Here is a 12,965-nt window from a genome sequence, read left to right as displayed (position 1 = left end):
CTGCCCTCGAGAATGGTCCAATGGTACGAAGACCCATTGCCTTACCAGAAGCTCTCTTGGGGCTTTTCAAAAAGGTATTATGGGTTGCGTGGTTCCTCACGGTCTGAAAGTTACGACGTTCTCTATGTACTATAGTCTTGCGAAACAACCAAAAAAAAAAAAAAGGGGGGGGGGGAGGGAGGGATGCAACACGAGGACTTCCCGGGAGGTCACCCATCCTAGTACTACTCTCGCCCAAGCACGCTTGACTGCAGAGTTCTGATGGGATCCGGTGCATTAGTGCTGGTATGATCGCATCCGTTAGTATATCCCATGCAATCGCATATATACTTTTTTGAAAACTGAATGGATCATTCGATGTGGGTCCCACTTGATATGCGGACCGGTTTAGTCACCTTGGACGTGCTTCCACCGTCCAAAAACAAGCGATAACCATGTCCAAACACTGTTTTGGAGCCGTAACTAATTGTGTCGGGATCACAAAAAAACATCTCAACTGCCTTCAAACGTCAAAATCTGCCCTCGAGAATGGTCCAATGGTACGAAGACCCATTGCCTTACCAGAAGCTCTCTTGGGGCTTTTCAAAAAGGTATTATGGGTTGCGTGGTTCCTCACGGTCTGAAAGTTACGACGTTCTCTATGTACTATAGTCTTGCGAAACAACCAAAAAAAAAAAAAAGGGGGGGGGGGGGAGGGAGGGATGCAACACGAGGACTTCCCGGGAGGTCACCTATCCTAGTACTACTCTCGCCCAAGCACGCTTAACTGCAGAGTTCTGATGGGATCCGGTGCATTAGTGCTGGTATGATCGCATCCGTTAGTATATCCCATGCAATCGCATATATCCTTTTTTGAAAACTGAATGGATCATTCGATGTGGGTCCCACTTGATATGCGGACCGGTTTAGTCACCTTGGACGTGCTTCCACCGTCCAAAAACAAGCGATAACCATGTCCAAACACTGTTTTGGAGCCGTAACTAATTGTGTCGGGATCACAAAAAAACATCTCAACTGCCTTCAAACGTCAAAATCTGCCCTCGAGAATGGTCCAATGGTACGAAGACCCATTGCCTTACCAGAAGCTCTCTTGGGGCTTTTCAAAAAGGTATTATGGGTTGCGTGGTTCCTCACGGTCTGAAAGTTACGACGTTCTCTATGTACTATAGTCTTGCGAAACAACCAAAAAAAAAAAAAAGGGGGGGGGGGGGGAGGGAGGGATGCAACACGAGGACTTCCCGGGAGGTCACCCATCCTAGTACTACTCTCGCCCAAGCACGCTTAACTGCGGAGTTCTGATGGGATCCGGTGCATTAGTGCTGGTATGATCGCATCAGTTAGTATATCCCATGCAATCGCATATATACTTTTTTGAAAACTGAATGGATCATTCGATGTGGGTCCCACTTGATATGCGGACCGGTTTAGTCACCTTGGACGTGCTTCCAACGTCCAAAAACAAGTGATAACCATGTCCAAACACTGTTTTGGAGCCGTAACTAATTGTGTCGGGATCACAAAAAAACATCTCAACTGCCTTCAAACGTCAAAATCTGCCCTCGAGAATGGTCCAATGGTACGAAGACCCATTGCCTTACCAGAAGCTCTCTTGGGGCTTTTCAAAAAGGTATTATGGGTTGCGTGGTTCCTCACGGTCTGAAAGTTACGACGTTCTCTATGTACTATAGTCTTGCGAAACAACCAAAAAAAAAAAGAAGGAGGGGGGGGGAGGGAGGGATGCAACACGAGGACTTCCCGGGAGGTCACCCATCCTAGTACTACTCTCGCCCAAGCACGCTTAACTGCGGAGTTCTGATGGGATCCGGTGCATTAGTGCTGGTATGATCGCATCAGTTAGTATATCCCATGCAATCGCATATATACTTTTTTGAAAACTGAATGGATCATTCGATGTGGGTCCCACTTGATATGCGGACCGGTTTAGTCACCTTGGACGTGCTTCCAACGTCCAAAAACAAGTGATAACCATGTCCAAACACTGTTTTGGAGCCGTAACTAATTGTGTCGGGATCACAAAAAAACATCTCAACTGCCTTCAAACGTCAAAATCTGCCCTCGAGAATGGTCCAATGGTACGAAGACCCATTGCCTTACCAGAAGCTCTCTTGGGGCTTTTCAAAAAGGTATTATGGGTTGCGTGGTTCCTCACGGTCTGAAAGTTACGACGTTCTCTATGTACTATAGTCTTGCGAAACAACCAAAAAAAAAAAAAAGGGGGGGGGGGGGGGGGGGGGGGAGGGAGGGATGCAACACGAGGACTTCCCGGGAGGTCACCCATCCTAGTACTACTCTCGCCCAAGCACGCTTGACTGCAGAGTTCTGATGGGATCCGGTGCATTAGTGCTGGTATGATCGCATCCGTTAGTATATCCCATGCAATCGCATATATCCTTTTTTGAAAACTGAATGGATCATTCGATGTGGGTCCCACTTGATATGCGGACCGGTTTAGTCACCTTGGACGTGCTTCCACCGTCCAAAAACAAGCGATAACCATGTCCAAACACTGTTTTGGAGCCGTAACTAATTGTGTCGGGATCACAAAAAAACATCTCAACTGCCTTCAAACGTCAAAATCTGCCCTCGAGAATGGTCCAATGGTACGAAGACCCATTGCCTTACCAGAAGCTCTCTTGGGGCTTTTCAAAAAGGTATTATGGGTTGCGTGGTTCCTCACGGTCTGAAAGTTACGACGTTCTCTATGTACTATAGTCTTGCGAAACAACCAAAAAAAAAAAAAAGGGGGGGGGGGGAGGGAGGGATGCAACACGAGGACTTCCCGGGAGGTCACCCATCCTAGTACTACTCTCGCCCAAGCACGCTTAACTGCGGAGTTCTGATGGGATCCGGTGCATTAGTGCTGGTATGATCGCATCAGTTAGTATATCCCATGCAATCGCATATATACTTTTTTGAAAACTGAATGGATCATTCGATGTGGGTCCCACTTGATATGCGGACCGGTTTAGTCACCTTGGACGTGCTTCCAACGTCCAAAAACAAGTGATAACCATGTCCAAACACTGTTTTGGAGCCGTAACTAATTGTGTCGGGATCACAAAAAAACATCTCAACTGCCTTCAAACGTCAAAATCTGCCCTCGAGAATGGTCCAATGGTACGAAGACCCATTGCCTTACCAGAAGCTCTCTTGGGGCTTTTCAAAAAGGTATTATGGGTTGCGTGGTTCCTCACGGTCTGAAAGTTACGACGTTCTCTATGTACTATAGTCTTGCGAAACAACCAAAAAAAAAAAAAAGGGGGGGGGGGGAGGGAGGGATGCAACACGAGGACTTCCCGGGAGGTCACCCATCCTAGTACTACTCTCGCCCAAGCACGCTTGACTGCAGAGTTCTGATGGGATCCGGTGCATTAGTGCTGGTATGATCGCATCCGTTAGTATATCCCATGCAATCGCATATATACTTTTTTGAAAACTGAATGGATCATTCGATGTGGGTCCCACTTGATATGCGGACCGGTTTAGTCACCTTGGACGTGCTTCCACCGTCCAAAAACAAGCGATAACCATGTCCAAACACTGTTTTGGAGCCGTAACTAATTGTGTCGGGATCACAAAAAAACATCTCAACTGCCTTCAAACGTCAAAATCTGCCCTCGAGAATGGTCCAATGGTACGAAGACCCATTGCCTTACCAGAAGCTCTCTTGGGGCTTTTCAAAAAGGTATTATGGGTTGCGTGGTTCCTCACGGTCTGAAAGTTACGACGTTCTCTATGTACTATAGTCTTGCGAAACAACCAAAAAAAAAAAAAAGGGGGGGGGGGAGGGAGGGATGCAACACGAGGACTTCCCGGGAGGTCACCTATCCTAGTACTACTCTCGCCCAAGCACGCTTAACTGCAGAGTTCTGATGGGATCCGGTGCATTAGTGCTGGTATGATCGCATCCGTTAGTATATCCCATGCAATCGCATATATCCTTTTTTGAAAACTGAATGGATCATTCGATGTGGGTCCCACTTGATATGCGGACCGGTTTAGTCACCTTGGACGTGCTTCCACCGTCCAAAAACAAGCGATAACCATGTCCAAACACTGTTTTGGAGCCGTAACTAATTGTGTCGGGATCACAAAAAAACATCTCAACTGCCTTCAAACGTCAAAATCTGCCCTCGAGAATGGTCCAATGGTACGAAGACCCATTGCCTTACCAGAAGCTCTCTTGGGGCTTTTCAAAAAGGTATTATGGGTTGCGTGGTTCCTCACGGTCTGAAAGTTACGACGTTCTCTATGTACTATAGTCTTGCGAAACAACCAAAAAAAAAAAAAAGGGGGGGGGGGGGGGAGGGAGGGATGCAACACGAGGACTTCCCGGGAGGTCACCCATCCTAGTACTACTCTCGCCCAAGCACGCTTAACTGCGGAGTTCTGATGGGATCCGGTGCATTAGTGCTGGTATGATCGCATCAGTTAGTATATCCCATGCAATCGCATATATACTTTTTTGAAAACTGAATGGATCATTCGATGTGGGTCCCACTTGATATGCGGACCGGTTTAGTCACCTTGGACGTGCTTCCAACGTCCAAAAACAAGTGATAACCATGTCCAAACACTGTTTTGGAGCCGTAACTAATTGTGTCGGGATCACAAAAAAACATCTCAACTGCCTTCAAACGTCAAAATCTGCCCTCGAGAATGGTCCAATGGTACGAAGACCCATTGCCTTACCAGAAGCTCTCTTGGGGCTTTTCAAAAAGGTATTATGGGTTGCGTGGTTCCTCACGGTCTGAAAGTTACGACGTTCTCTATGTACTATAGTCTTGCGAAACAACCAAAAAAAAAAAGAAGGAGGGGGGGGGAGGGAGGGATGCAACACGAGGACTTCCCGGGAGGTCACCCATCCTAGTACTACTCTCGCCCAAGCACGCTTAACTGCGGAGTTCTGATGGGATCCGGTGCATTAGTGCTGGTATGATCGCATCAGTTAGTATATCCCATGCAATCGCATATATACTTTTTTGAAAACTGAATGGATCATTCGATGTGGGTCCCACTTGATATGCGGACCGGTTTAGTCACCTTGGACGTGCTTCCAACGTCCAAAAACAAGTGATAACCATGTCCAAACACTGTTTTGGAGCCGTAACTAATTGTGTCGGGATCACAAAAAAACATCTCAACTGCCTTCAAACGTCAAAATCTGCCCTCGAGAATGGTCCAATGGTACGAAGACCCATTGCCTTACCAGAAGCTCTCTTGGGGCTTTTCAAAAAGGTATTATGGGTTGCGTGGTTCCTCACGGTCTGAAAGTTACGACGTTCTCTATGTACTATAGTCTTGCGAAACAACCAAAAAAAAAAAAAAGGGGGGGGGGGGAGGGAGGGATGCAACACGAGGACTTCCCGGGAGGTCACCCATCCTAGTACTACTCTCGCCCAAGCACGCTTAACTGCGGAGTTCTGATGGGATCCGGTGCATTAGTGCTGGTATGATCGCATCAGTTAGTATATCCCATGCAATCGCATATATACTTTTTTGAAAACTGAATGGATCATTCGATGTGGGTCCCACTTGATATGCGGACCGGTTTAGTCACCTTGGACGTGCTTCCAACGTCCAAAAACAAGTGATAACCATGTCCAAACACTGTTTTGGAGCCGTAACTAATTGTGTCGGGATCACAAAAAAACATCTCAACTGCCTTCAAACGTCAAAATCTGCCCTCGAGAATGGTCCAATGGTACGAAGACCCATTGCCTTACCAGAAGCTCTCTTGGGGCTTTTCAAAAAGGTATTATGGGTTGCGTGGTTCCTCACGGTCTGAAAGTTACGACGTTCTCTATGTACTATAGTCTTGCGAAACAACCAAAAAAAAAAAAAAGGGGGGGGGGGGGAGGGAGGGATGCAACACGAGGACTTCCCGGGAGGTCACCCATCCTAGTACTACTCTCGCCCAAGCACGCTTGACTGCAGAGTTCTGATGGGATCCGGTGCATTAGTGCTGGTATGATCGCATCCGTTAGTATATCCCATGCAATCGCATATATCCTTTTTTGAAAACTGAATGGATCATTCGATGTGGGTCCCACTTGATATGCGGACCGGTTTAGTCACCTTGGACGTGCTTCCACCGTCCAAAAACAAGCGATAACCATGTCCAAACACTGTTTTGGAGCCGTAACTAATTGTGTCGGGATCACAAAAAAACATCTCAACTGCCTTCAAACGTCAAAATCTGCCCTCGAGAATGGTCCAATGGTACGAAGACCCATTGCCTTACCAGAAGCTCTCTTGGGGCTTTTCAAAAAGGTATTATGGGTTGCGTGGTTCCTCACGGTCTGAAAGTTACGACGTTCTCTATGTACTATAGTCTTGCGAAACAACCAAAAAAAAAAAAAGGGGGGGGGGGGGGAGGGAGGGATGCAACACGAGGACTTCCCGGGAGGTCACCCATCCTAGTACTACTCTCGCCCAAGCACGCTTAACTGCGGAGTTCTGATGGGATCCGGTGCATTAGTGCTGGTATGATCGCATCAGTTAGTATATCCCATGCAATCGCATATATACTTTTTTGAAAACTGAATGGATCATTCGATGTGGGTCCCACTTGATATGCGGACCGGTTTAGTCACCTTGGACGTGCTTCCAACGTCCAAAAACAAGTGATAACCATGTCCAAACACTGTTTTGGAGCCGTAACTAATTGTGTCGGGATCACAAAAAAACATCTCAACTGCCTTCAAACGTCAAAATCTGCCCTCGAGAATGGTCCAATGGTACGAAGACCCATTGCCTTACCAGAAGCTCTCTTGGGGCTTTTCAAAAAGGTATTATGGGTTGCGTGGTTCCTCACGGTCTGAAAGTTACGACGTTCTCTATGTACTATAGTCTTGCGAAACAACCAAAAAAAAAAAGAAGGAGGGGGGGGGAGGGAGGGATGCAACACGAGGACTTCCCGGGAGGTCACCCATCCTAGTACTACTCTCGCCCAAGCACGCTTAACTGCGGAGTTCTGATGGGATCCGGTGCATTAGTGCTGGTATGATCGCATCAGTTAGTATATCCCATGCAATCGCATATATACTTTTTTGAAAACTGAATGGATCATTCGATGTGGGTCCCACTTGATATGCGGACCGGTTTAGTCACCTTGGACGTGCTTCCAACGTCCAAAAACAAGTGATAACCATGTCCAAACACTGTTTTGGAGCCGTAACTAATTGTGTCGGGATCACAAAAAAACATCTCAACTGCCTTCAAACGTCAAAATCTGCCCTCGAGAATGGTCCAATGGTACGAAGACCCATTGCCTTACCAGAAGCTCTCTTGGGGCTTTTCAAAAAGGTATTATGGGTTGCGTGGTTCCTCACGGTCTGAAAGTTACGACGTTCTCTATGTACTATAGTCTTGCGAAACAACCAAAAAAAAAAAAAAGGGGGGGGGGGAGGGAGGGATGCAACACGAGGACTTCCCGGGAGGTCACCCATCCTAGTACTACTCTCGCCCAAGCACGCTTAACTGCGGAGTTCTGATGGGATCCGGTGCATTAGTGCTGGTATGATCGCATCAGTTAGTATATCCCATGCAATCGCATATATACTTTTTTGAAAACTGAATGGATCATTCGATGTGGGTCCCACTTGATATGCGGACCGGTTTAGTCACCTTGGACGTGCTTCCAACGTCCAAAAACAAGTGATAACCATGTCCAAACACTGTTTTGGAGCCGTAACTAATTGTGTCGGGATCACAAAAAAACATCTCAACTGCCTTCAAACGTCAAAATCTGCCCTCGAGAATGGTCCAATGGTACGAAGACCCATTGCCTTACCAGAAGCTCTCTTGGGGCTTTTCAAAAAGGTATTATGGGTTGCGTGGTTCCTCACGGTCTGAAAGTTACGACGTTCTCTATGTACTATAGTCTTGCGAAACAACCAAAAAAAAAAAAAAGGGGGGGGGGGGGAGGGAGGGATGCAACACGAGGACTTCCCGGGAGGTCACCCATCCTAGTACTACTCTCGCCCAAGCACGCTTGACTGCAGAGTTCTGATGGGATCCGGTGCATTAGTGCTGGTATGATCGCATCCGTTAGTATATCCCATGCAATCGCATATATCCTTTTTTGAAAACTGAATGGATCATTCGATGTGGGTCCCACTTGATATGCGGACCGGTTTAGTCACCTTGGACGTGCTTCCACCGTCCAAAAACAAGCGATAACCATGTCCAAACACTGTTTTGGAGCCGTAACTAATTGTGTCGGGATCACAAAAAAACATCTCAACTGCCTTCAAACGTCAAAATCTGCCCTCGAGAATGGTCCAATGGTACGAAGACCCATTGCCTTACCAGAAGCTCTCTTGGGGCTTTTCAAAAAGGTATTATGGGTTGCGTGGTTCCTCACGGTCTGAAAGTTACGACGTTCTCTATGTACTATAGTCTTGCGAAACAACCAAAAAAAAAAAAAGGGGGGGGGGGGGGAGGGAGGGATGCAACACGAGGACTTCCCGGGAGGTCACCCATCCTAGTACTACTCTCGCCCAAGCACGCTTAACTGCGGAGTTCTGATGGGATCCGGTGCATTAGTGCTGGTATGATCGCATCAGTTAGTATATCCCATGCAATCGCATATATACTTTTTTGAAAACTGAATGGATCATTCGATGTGGGTCCCACTTGATATGCGGACCGGTTTAGTCACCTTGGACGTGCTTCCAACGTCCAAAAACAAGTGATAACCATGTCCAAACACTGTTTTGGAGCCGTAACTAATTGTGTCGGGATCACAAAAAAACATCTCAACTGCCTTCAAACGTCAAAATCTGCCCTCGAGAATGGTCCAATGGTACGAAGACCCATTGCCTTACCAGAAGCTCTCTTGGGGCTTTTCAAAAAGGTATTATGGGTTGCGTGGTTCCTCACGGTCTGAAAGTTACGACGTTCTCTATGTACTATAGTCTTGCGAAACAACCAAAAAAAAAAAGAAGGAGGGGGGGGGAGGGAGGGATGCAACACGAGGACTTCCCGGGAGGTCACCCATCCTAGTACTACTCTCGCCCAAGCACGCTTAACTGCGGAGTTCTGATGGGATCCGGTGCATTAGTGCTGGTATGATCGCATCAGTTAGTATATCCCATGCAATCGCATATATACTTTTTTGAAAACTGAATGGATCATTCGATGTGGGTCCCACTTGATATGCGGACCGGTTTAGTCACCTTGGACGTGCTTCCAACGTCCAAAAACAAGTGATAACCATGTCCAAACACTGTTTTGGAGCCGTAACTAATTGTGTCGGGATCACAAAAAAACATCTCAACTGCCTTCAAACGTCAAAATCTGCCCTCGAGAATGGTCCAATGGTACGAAGACCCATTGCCTTACCAGAAGCTCTCTTGGGGCTTTTCAAAAAGGTATTATGGGTTGCGTGGTTCCTCACGGTCTGAAAGTTACGACGTTCTCTATGTACTATAGTCTTGCGAAACAACCAAAAAAAAAAAAAAGGGGGGGGGGGAGGGAGGGATGCAACACGAGGACTTCCCGGGAGGTCACCCATCCTAGTACTACTCTCGCCCAAGCACGCTTAACTGCGGAGTTCTGATGGGATCCGGTGCATTAGTGCTGGTATGATCGCATCAGTTAGTATATCCCATGCAATCGCATATATACTTTTTTGAAAACTGAATGGATCATTCGATGTGGGTCCCACTTGATATGCGGACCGGTTTAGTCACCTTGGACGTGCTTCCAACGTCCAAAAACAAGTGATAACCATGTCCAAACACTGTTTTGGAGCCGTAACTAATTGTGTCGGGATCACAAAAAAACATCTCAACTGCCTTCAAACGTCAAAATCTGCCCTCGAGAATGGTCCAATGGTACGAAGACCCATTGCCTTACCAGAAGCTCTCTTGGGGCTTTTCAAAAAGGTATTATGGGTTGCGTGGTTCCTCACGGTCTGAAAGTTACGACGTTCTCTATGTACTATAGTCTTGCGAAACAACCAAAAAAAAAAAAAAGGGGGGGGGGGGAGGGAGGGATGCAACACGAGGACTTCCCGGGAGGTCACCCATCCTAGTACTACTCTCGCCCAAGCACGCTTAACTGCGGAGTTCTGATGGGATCCGGTGCATTAGTGCTGGTATGATCGCATCAGTTAGTATATCCCATGCAATCGCATATATACTTTTTTGAAAACTGAATGGATCATTCGATGTGGGTCCCACTTGATATGCGGACCGGTTTAGTCACCTTGGACGTGCTTCCAACGTCCAAAAACAAGTGATAACCATGTCCAAACACTGTTTTGGAGCCGTAACTAATTGTGTCGGGATCACAAAAAAACATCTCAACTGCCTTCAAACGTCAAAATCTGCCCTCGAGAATGGTCCAATGGTACGAAGACCCATTGCCTTACCAGAAGCTCTCTTGGGGCTTTTCAAAAAGGTGTTATGGGTTGCGTGGTTCCTCACGGTCTGAAAGTTACGACGTTCTCTATGTACTATAGTCTTGCGAAACAACCAAAAAAAAAAAAAAGGGGGGGGGGGGGAGGGAGGGATGCAACACGAGGACTTCCCGGGAGGTCACCCATCCTAGTACTACTCTCGCCCAAGCACGCTTGACTGCAGAGTTCTGATGGGATCCGGTGCATTAGTGCTGGTATGATCGCATCCGTTAGTATATCCCATGCAATCGCATATATACTTTTTTGAAAACTGAATGGATCATTCGATGTGGGTCCCACTTGATATGCGGACCGGTTTAGTCACCTTGGACGTGCTTCCACCGTCCAAAAACAAGCGATAACCATGTCCAAACACTGTTTTGGAGCCGTAACTAATTGTGTCGGGATCACAAAAAAACATCTCAACTGCCTTCAAACGTCAAAATCTGCCCTCGAGAATGGTCCAATGGTACGAAGACCCATTGCCTTACCAGAAGCTCTCTTGGGGCTTTTCAAAAAGGTATTATGGGTTGCGTGGTTCCTCACGGTCTGAAAGTTACGACGTTCTCTATGTACTATAGTCTTGCGAAACAACCAAAAAAATAAAAAAGGGGGGGGGGGAGGGAGGGATGCAACACGAGGACTTCCCGGGAGGTCACCTATCCTAGTACTACTCTCGCCCAAGCACGCTTAACTGCAGAGTTCTGATGGGATCCGGTGCATTAGTGCTGGTATGATCGCATCCGTTAGTATATCCCATGCAATCGCATATATCCTTTTTTGAAAACTGAATGGATCATTCGATGTGGGTCCCACTTGATATGCGGACCGGTTTAGTCACCTTGGACGTGCTTCCACCGTCCAAAAACAAGCGATAACCATGTCCAAACACTGTTTTGGAGCCGTAACTAATTGTGTCGGGATCACAAAAAAACATCTCAACTGCCTTCAAACGTCAAAATCTGCCCTCGAGAATGGTCCAATGGTACGAAGACCCATTGCCTTACCAGAAGCTCTCTTGGGGCTTTTCAAAAAGGTATTATGGGTTGCGTGGTTCCTCACGGTCTGAAAGTTACGACGTTCTCTATGTACTATAGTCTTGCGAAACAACCAAAAAAAAAAAAAAGGGGGGGGGGGAGGGAGGGATGCAACACGAGGACTTCCCGGGAGGTCACCCATCCTAGTACTACTCTCGCCCAAGCACGCTTAACTGCGGAGTTCTGATGGGATCCGGTGCATTAGTGCTGGTATGATCGCATCAGTTAGTATATCCCATGCAATCGCATATATACTTTTTTGAAAACTGAATGGATCATTCGATGTGGGTCCCACTTGATATGCGGACCGGTTTAGTCACCTTGGACGTGCTTCCAACGTCCAAAAACAAGTGATAACCATGTCCAAACACTGTTTTGGAGCCGTAACTAATTGTGTCGGGATCACAAAAAAACATCTCAACTGCCTTCAAACGTCAAAATCTGCCCTCGAGAATGGTCCAATGGTACGAAGACCCATTGCCTTACCAGAAGCTCTCTTGGGGCTTTTCAAAAAGGTATTATGGGTTGCGTGGTTCCTCACGGTCTGAAAGTTACGACGTTCTCTATGTACTATAGTCTTGCGAAACAACCAAAAAAAAAAAAAAGGGGGGGGGGGGAGGGAGGGATGCAACACGAGGACTTCCCGGGAGGTCACCCATCCTAGTACTACTCTCGCCCAAGCACGCTTGACTGCAGAGTTCTGATGGGATCCGGTGCATTAGTGCTGGTATGATCGCATCCGTTAGTATATCCCATGCAATCGCATATATACTTTTTTGAAAACTGAATGGATCATTCGATGTGGGTCCCACTTGATATGCGGACCGGTTTAGTCACCTTGGACGTGCTTCCACCGTCCAAAAACAAGCGATAACCATGTCCAAACACTGTTTTGGAGCCGTAACTAATTGTGTCGGGATCACAAAAAAACATCTCAACTGCCTTCAAACGTCAAAATCTGCCCTCGAGAATGGTCCAATGGTACGAAGACCCATTGCCTTACCAGAAGCTCTCTTGGGGCTTTTCAAAAAGGTATTATGGGTTGCGTGGTTCCTCACGGTCTGAAAGTTACGACGTTCTCTATGTACTATAGTCTTGCGAAACAACCAAAAAAATAAAAAAGGGGGGGGGGGAGGGAGGGATGCAACACGAGGACTTCCCGGGAGGTCACCTATCCTAGTACTACTCTCGCCCAAGCACGCTTAACTGCAGAGTTCTGATGGGATCCGGTGCATTAGTGCTGGTATGATCGCATCCGTTAGTATATCCCATGCAATCGCATATATCCTTTTTTGAAAACTGAATGGATCATTCGATGTGGGTCCCACTTGATATGCGGACCGGTTTAGTCACCTTGGACGTGCTTCCACCGTCCAAAAACAAGCGATAACCATGTCCAAACACTGTTTTGGAGCCGTAACTAATTGTGTCGGGATCACAAAAAAACATCTCAACTGCCTTCAAACGTCAAAATCTGCCCTCGAGAATGGTCCAATGGT

The 12,965-nt window shown here is 47.0% G+C and overlaps 25 non-coding genes across 25 annotated transcripts; all 25 read right to left on the bottom strand.

Moving 5' to 3' along the window:
• Positions 1 to 180: 180 nt before the first annotated feature.
• On the bottom strand, positions 181 to 299 carry LOC147931770 (5S ribosomal RNA). Its single transcript, XR_015575812.1, has one exon. It is a non-coding gene; the product is annotated as a 5S ribosomal RNA (ribosomal RNA).
• Positions 300 to 698: 399 nt separating this feature from the next.
• LOC147931769 (5S ribosomal RNA) lies at positions 699 to 817 on the bottom strand. Its single transcript, XR_015576180.1, has one exon. It is a non-coding gene; the product is annotated as a 5S ribosomal RNA (ribosomal RNA).
• Positions 818 to 1,217: 400 nt separating this feature from the next.
• Positions 1,218 to 1,336, bottom strand: LOC147931768 (5S ribosomal RNA). The gene has a single exon (XR_015577076.1). It is a non-coding gene; the product is annotated as a 5S ribosomal RNA (ribosomal RNA).
• A 398-nt stretch (positions 1,337 to 1,734) lies between these two features.
• Positions 1,735 to 1,853, bottom strand: LOC147931767 (5S ribosomal RNA). Its single transcript, XR_015577075.1, has one exon. It is a non-coding gene; the product is annotated as a 5S ribosomal RNA (ribosomal RNA).
• Positions 1,854 to 2,262: 409 nt separating this feature from the next.
• LOC147931766 (5S ribosomal RNA) lies at positions 2,263 to 2,381 on the bottom strand. The gene has a single exon (XR_015575811.1). It is a non-coding gene; the product is annotated as a 5S ribosomal RNA (ribosomal RNA).
• Positions 2,382 to 2,779: 398 nt separating this feature from the next.
• LOC147931765 (5S ribosomal RNA) lies at positions 2,780 to 2,898 on the bottom strand. The gene has a single exon (XR_015577074.1). It is a non-coding gene; the product is annotated as a 5S ribosomal RNA (ribosomal RNA).
• A 398-nt stretch (positions 2,899 to 3,296) lies between these two features.
• LOC147931764 (5S ribosomal RNA) lies at positions 3,297 to 3,415 on the bottom strand. Its single transcript, XR_015575810.1, has one exon. It is a non-coding gene; the product is annotated as a 5S ribosomal RNA (ribosomal RNA).
• A 397-nt stretch (positions 3,416 to 3,812) lies between these two features.
• Positions 3,813 to 3,931, bottom strand: LOC147931763 (5S ribosomal RNA). Its single transcript, XR_015576179.1, has one exon. It is a non-coding gene; the product is annotated as a 5S ribosomal RNA (ribosomal RNA).
• Positions 3,932 to 4,332: 401 nt separating this feature from the next.
• On the bottom strand, positions 4,333 to 4,451 carry LOC147931762 (5S ribosomal RNA). Its single transcript, XR_015577073.1, has one exon. It is a non-coding gene; the product is annotated as a 5S ribosomal RNA (ribosomal RNA).
• Positions 4,452 to 4,849: 398 nt separating this feature from the next.
• On the bottom strand, positions 4,850 to 4,968 carry LOC147931761 (5S ribosomal RNA). Its single transcript, XR_015577072.1, has one exon. It is a non-coding gene; the product is annotated as a 5S ribosomal RNA (ribosomal RNA).
• A 398-nt stretch (positions 4,969 to 5,366) lies between these two features.
• LOC147931760 (5S ribosomal RNA) lies at positions 5,367 to 5,485 on the bottom strand. Its single transcript, XR_015577071.1, has one exon. It is a non-coding gene; the product is annotated as a 5S ribosomal RNA (ribosomal RNA).
• A 399-nt stretch (positions 5,486 to 5,884) lies between these two features.
• Positions 5,885 to 6,003, bottom strand: LOC147931759 (5S ribosomal RNA). The gene has a single exon (XR_015575809.1). It is a non-coding gene; the product is annotated as a 5S ribosomal RNA (ribosomal RNA).
• A 399-nt stretch (positions 6,004 to 6,402) lies between these two features.
• On the bottom strand, positions 6,403 to 6,521 carry LOC147931758 (5S ribosomal RNA). Its single transcript, XR_015577070.1, has one exon. It is a non-coding gene; the product is annotated as a 5S ribosomal RNA (ribosomal RNA).
• A 398-nt stretch (positions 6,522 to 6,919) lies between these two features.
• On the bottom strand, positions 6,920 to 7,038 carry LOC147931757 (5S ribosomal RNA). The gene has a single exon (XR_015577069.1). It is a non-coding gene; the product is annotated as a 5S ribosomal RNA (ribosomal RNA).
• Positions 7,039 to 7,435: 397 nt separating this feature from the next.
• Positions 7,436 to 7,554, bottom strand: LOC147931756 (5S ribosomal RNA). The gene has a single exon (XR_015577067.1). It is a non-coding gene; the product is annotated as a 5S ribosomal RNA (ribosomal RNA).
• A 399-nt stretch (positions 7,555 to 7,953) lies between these two features.
• On the bottom strand, positions 7,954 to 8,072 carry LOC147931755 (5S ribosomal RNA). Its single transcript, XR_015575808.1, has one exon. It is a non-coding gene; the product is annotated as a 5S ribosomal RNA (ribosomal RNA).
• A 399-nt stretch (positions 8,073 to 8,471) lies between these two features.
• LOC147931754 (5S ribosomal RNA) lies at positions 8,472 to 8,590 on the bottom strand. The gene has a single exon (XR_015577066.1). It is a non-coding gene; the product is annotated as a 5S ribosomal RNA (ribosomal RNA).
• Positions 8,591 to 8,988: 398 nt separating this feature from the next.
• Positions 8,989 to 9,107, bottom strand: LOC147931753 (5S ribosomal RNA). The gene has a single exon (XR_015577065.1). It is a non-coding gene; the product is annotated as a 5S ribosomal RNA (ribosomal RNA).
• A 397-nt stretch (positions 9,108 to 9,504) lies between these two features.
• LOC147931752 (5S ribosomal RNA) lies at positions 9,505 to 9,623 on the bottom strand. Its single transcript, XR_015577064.1, has one exon. It is a non-coding gene; the product is annotated as a 5S ribosomal RNA (ribosomal RNA).
• A 398-nt stretch (positions 9,624 to 10,021) lies between these two features.
• On the bottom strand, positions 10,022 to 10,140 carry LOC147931751 (5S ribosomal RNA). Its single transcript, XR_015577063.1, has one exon. It is a non-coding gene; the product is annotated as a 5S ribosomal RNA (ribosomal RNA).
• A 399-nt stretch (positions 10,141 to 10,539) lies between these two features.
• On the bottom strand, positions 10,540 to 10,658 carry LOC147931750 (5S ribosomal RNA). The gene has a single exon (XR_015575807.1). It is a non-coding gene; the product is annotated as a 5S ribosomal RNA (ribosomal RNA).
• Positions 10,659 to 11,055: 397 nt separating this feature from the next.
• Positions 11,056 to 11,174, bottom strand: LOC147931749 (5S ribosomal RNA). Its single transcript, XR_015576178.1, has one exon. It is a non-coding gene; the product is annotated as a 5S ribosomal RNA (ribosomal RNA).
• Positions 11,175 to 11,571: 397 nt separating this feature from the next.
• Positions 11,572 to 11,690, bottom strand: LOC147931748 (5S ribosomal RNA). The gene has a single exon (XR_015577061.1). It is a non-coding gene; the product is annotated as a 5S ribosomal RNA (ribosomal RNA).
• Positions 11,691 to 12,088: 398 nt separating this feature from the next.
• On the bottom strand, positions 12,089 to 12,207 carry LOC147931747 (5S ribosomal RNA). Its single transcript, XR_015575806.1, has one exon. It is a non-coding gene; the product is annotated as a 5S ribosomal RNA (ribosomal RNA).
• A 397-nt stretch (positions 12,208 to 12,604) lies between these two features.
• Positions 12,605 to 12,723, bottom strand: LOC147931746 (5S ribosomal RNA). The gene has a single exon (XR_015576177.1). It is a non-coding gene; the product is annotated as a 5S ribosomal RNA (ribosomal RNA).
• Between the last annotated feature and the right edge of the window lie 242 nt (positions 12,724 to 12,965).

Source organism: Camelina sativa, chromosome 12 (genome assembly GCF_030686135.1).
Source record: "Camelina sativa cultivar CO46 ecotype springtype chromosome 12, ASM3068613v1".
Taxonomy (NCBI): Eukaryota; Viridiplantae; Streptophyta; class Magnoliopsida; order Brassicales; family Brassicaceae; genus Camelina; species Camelina sativa.
This window is presented reverse-complemented; position numbering and strand designations above follow the sequence as displayed.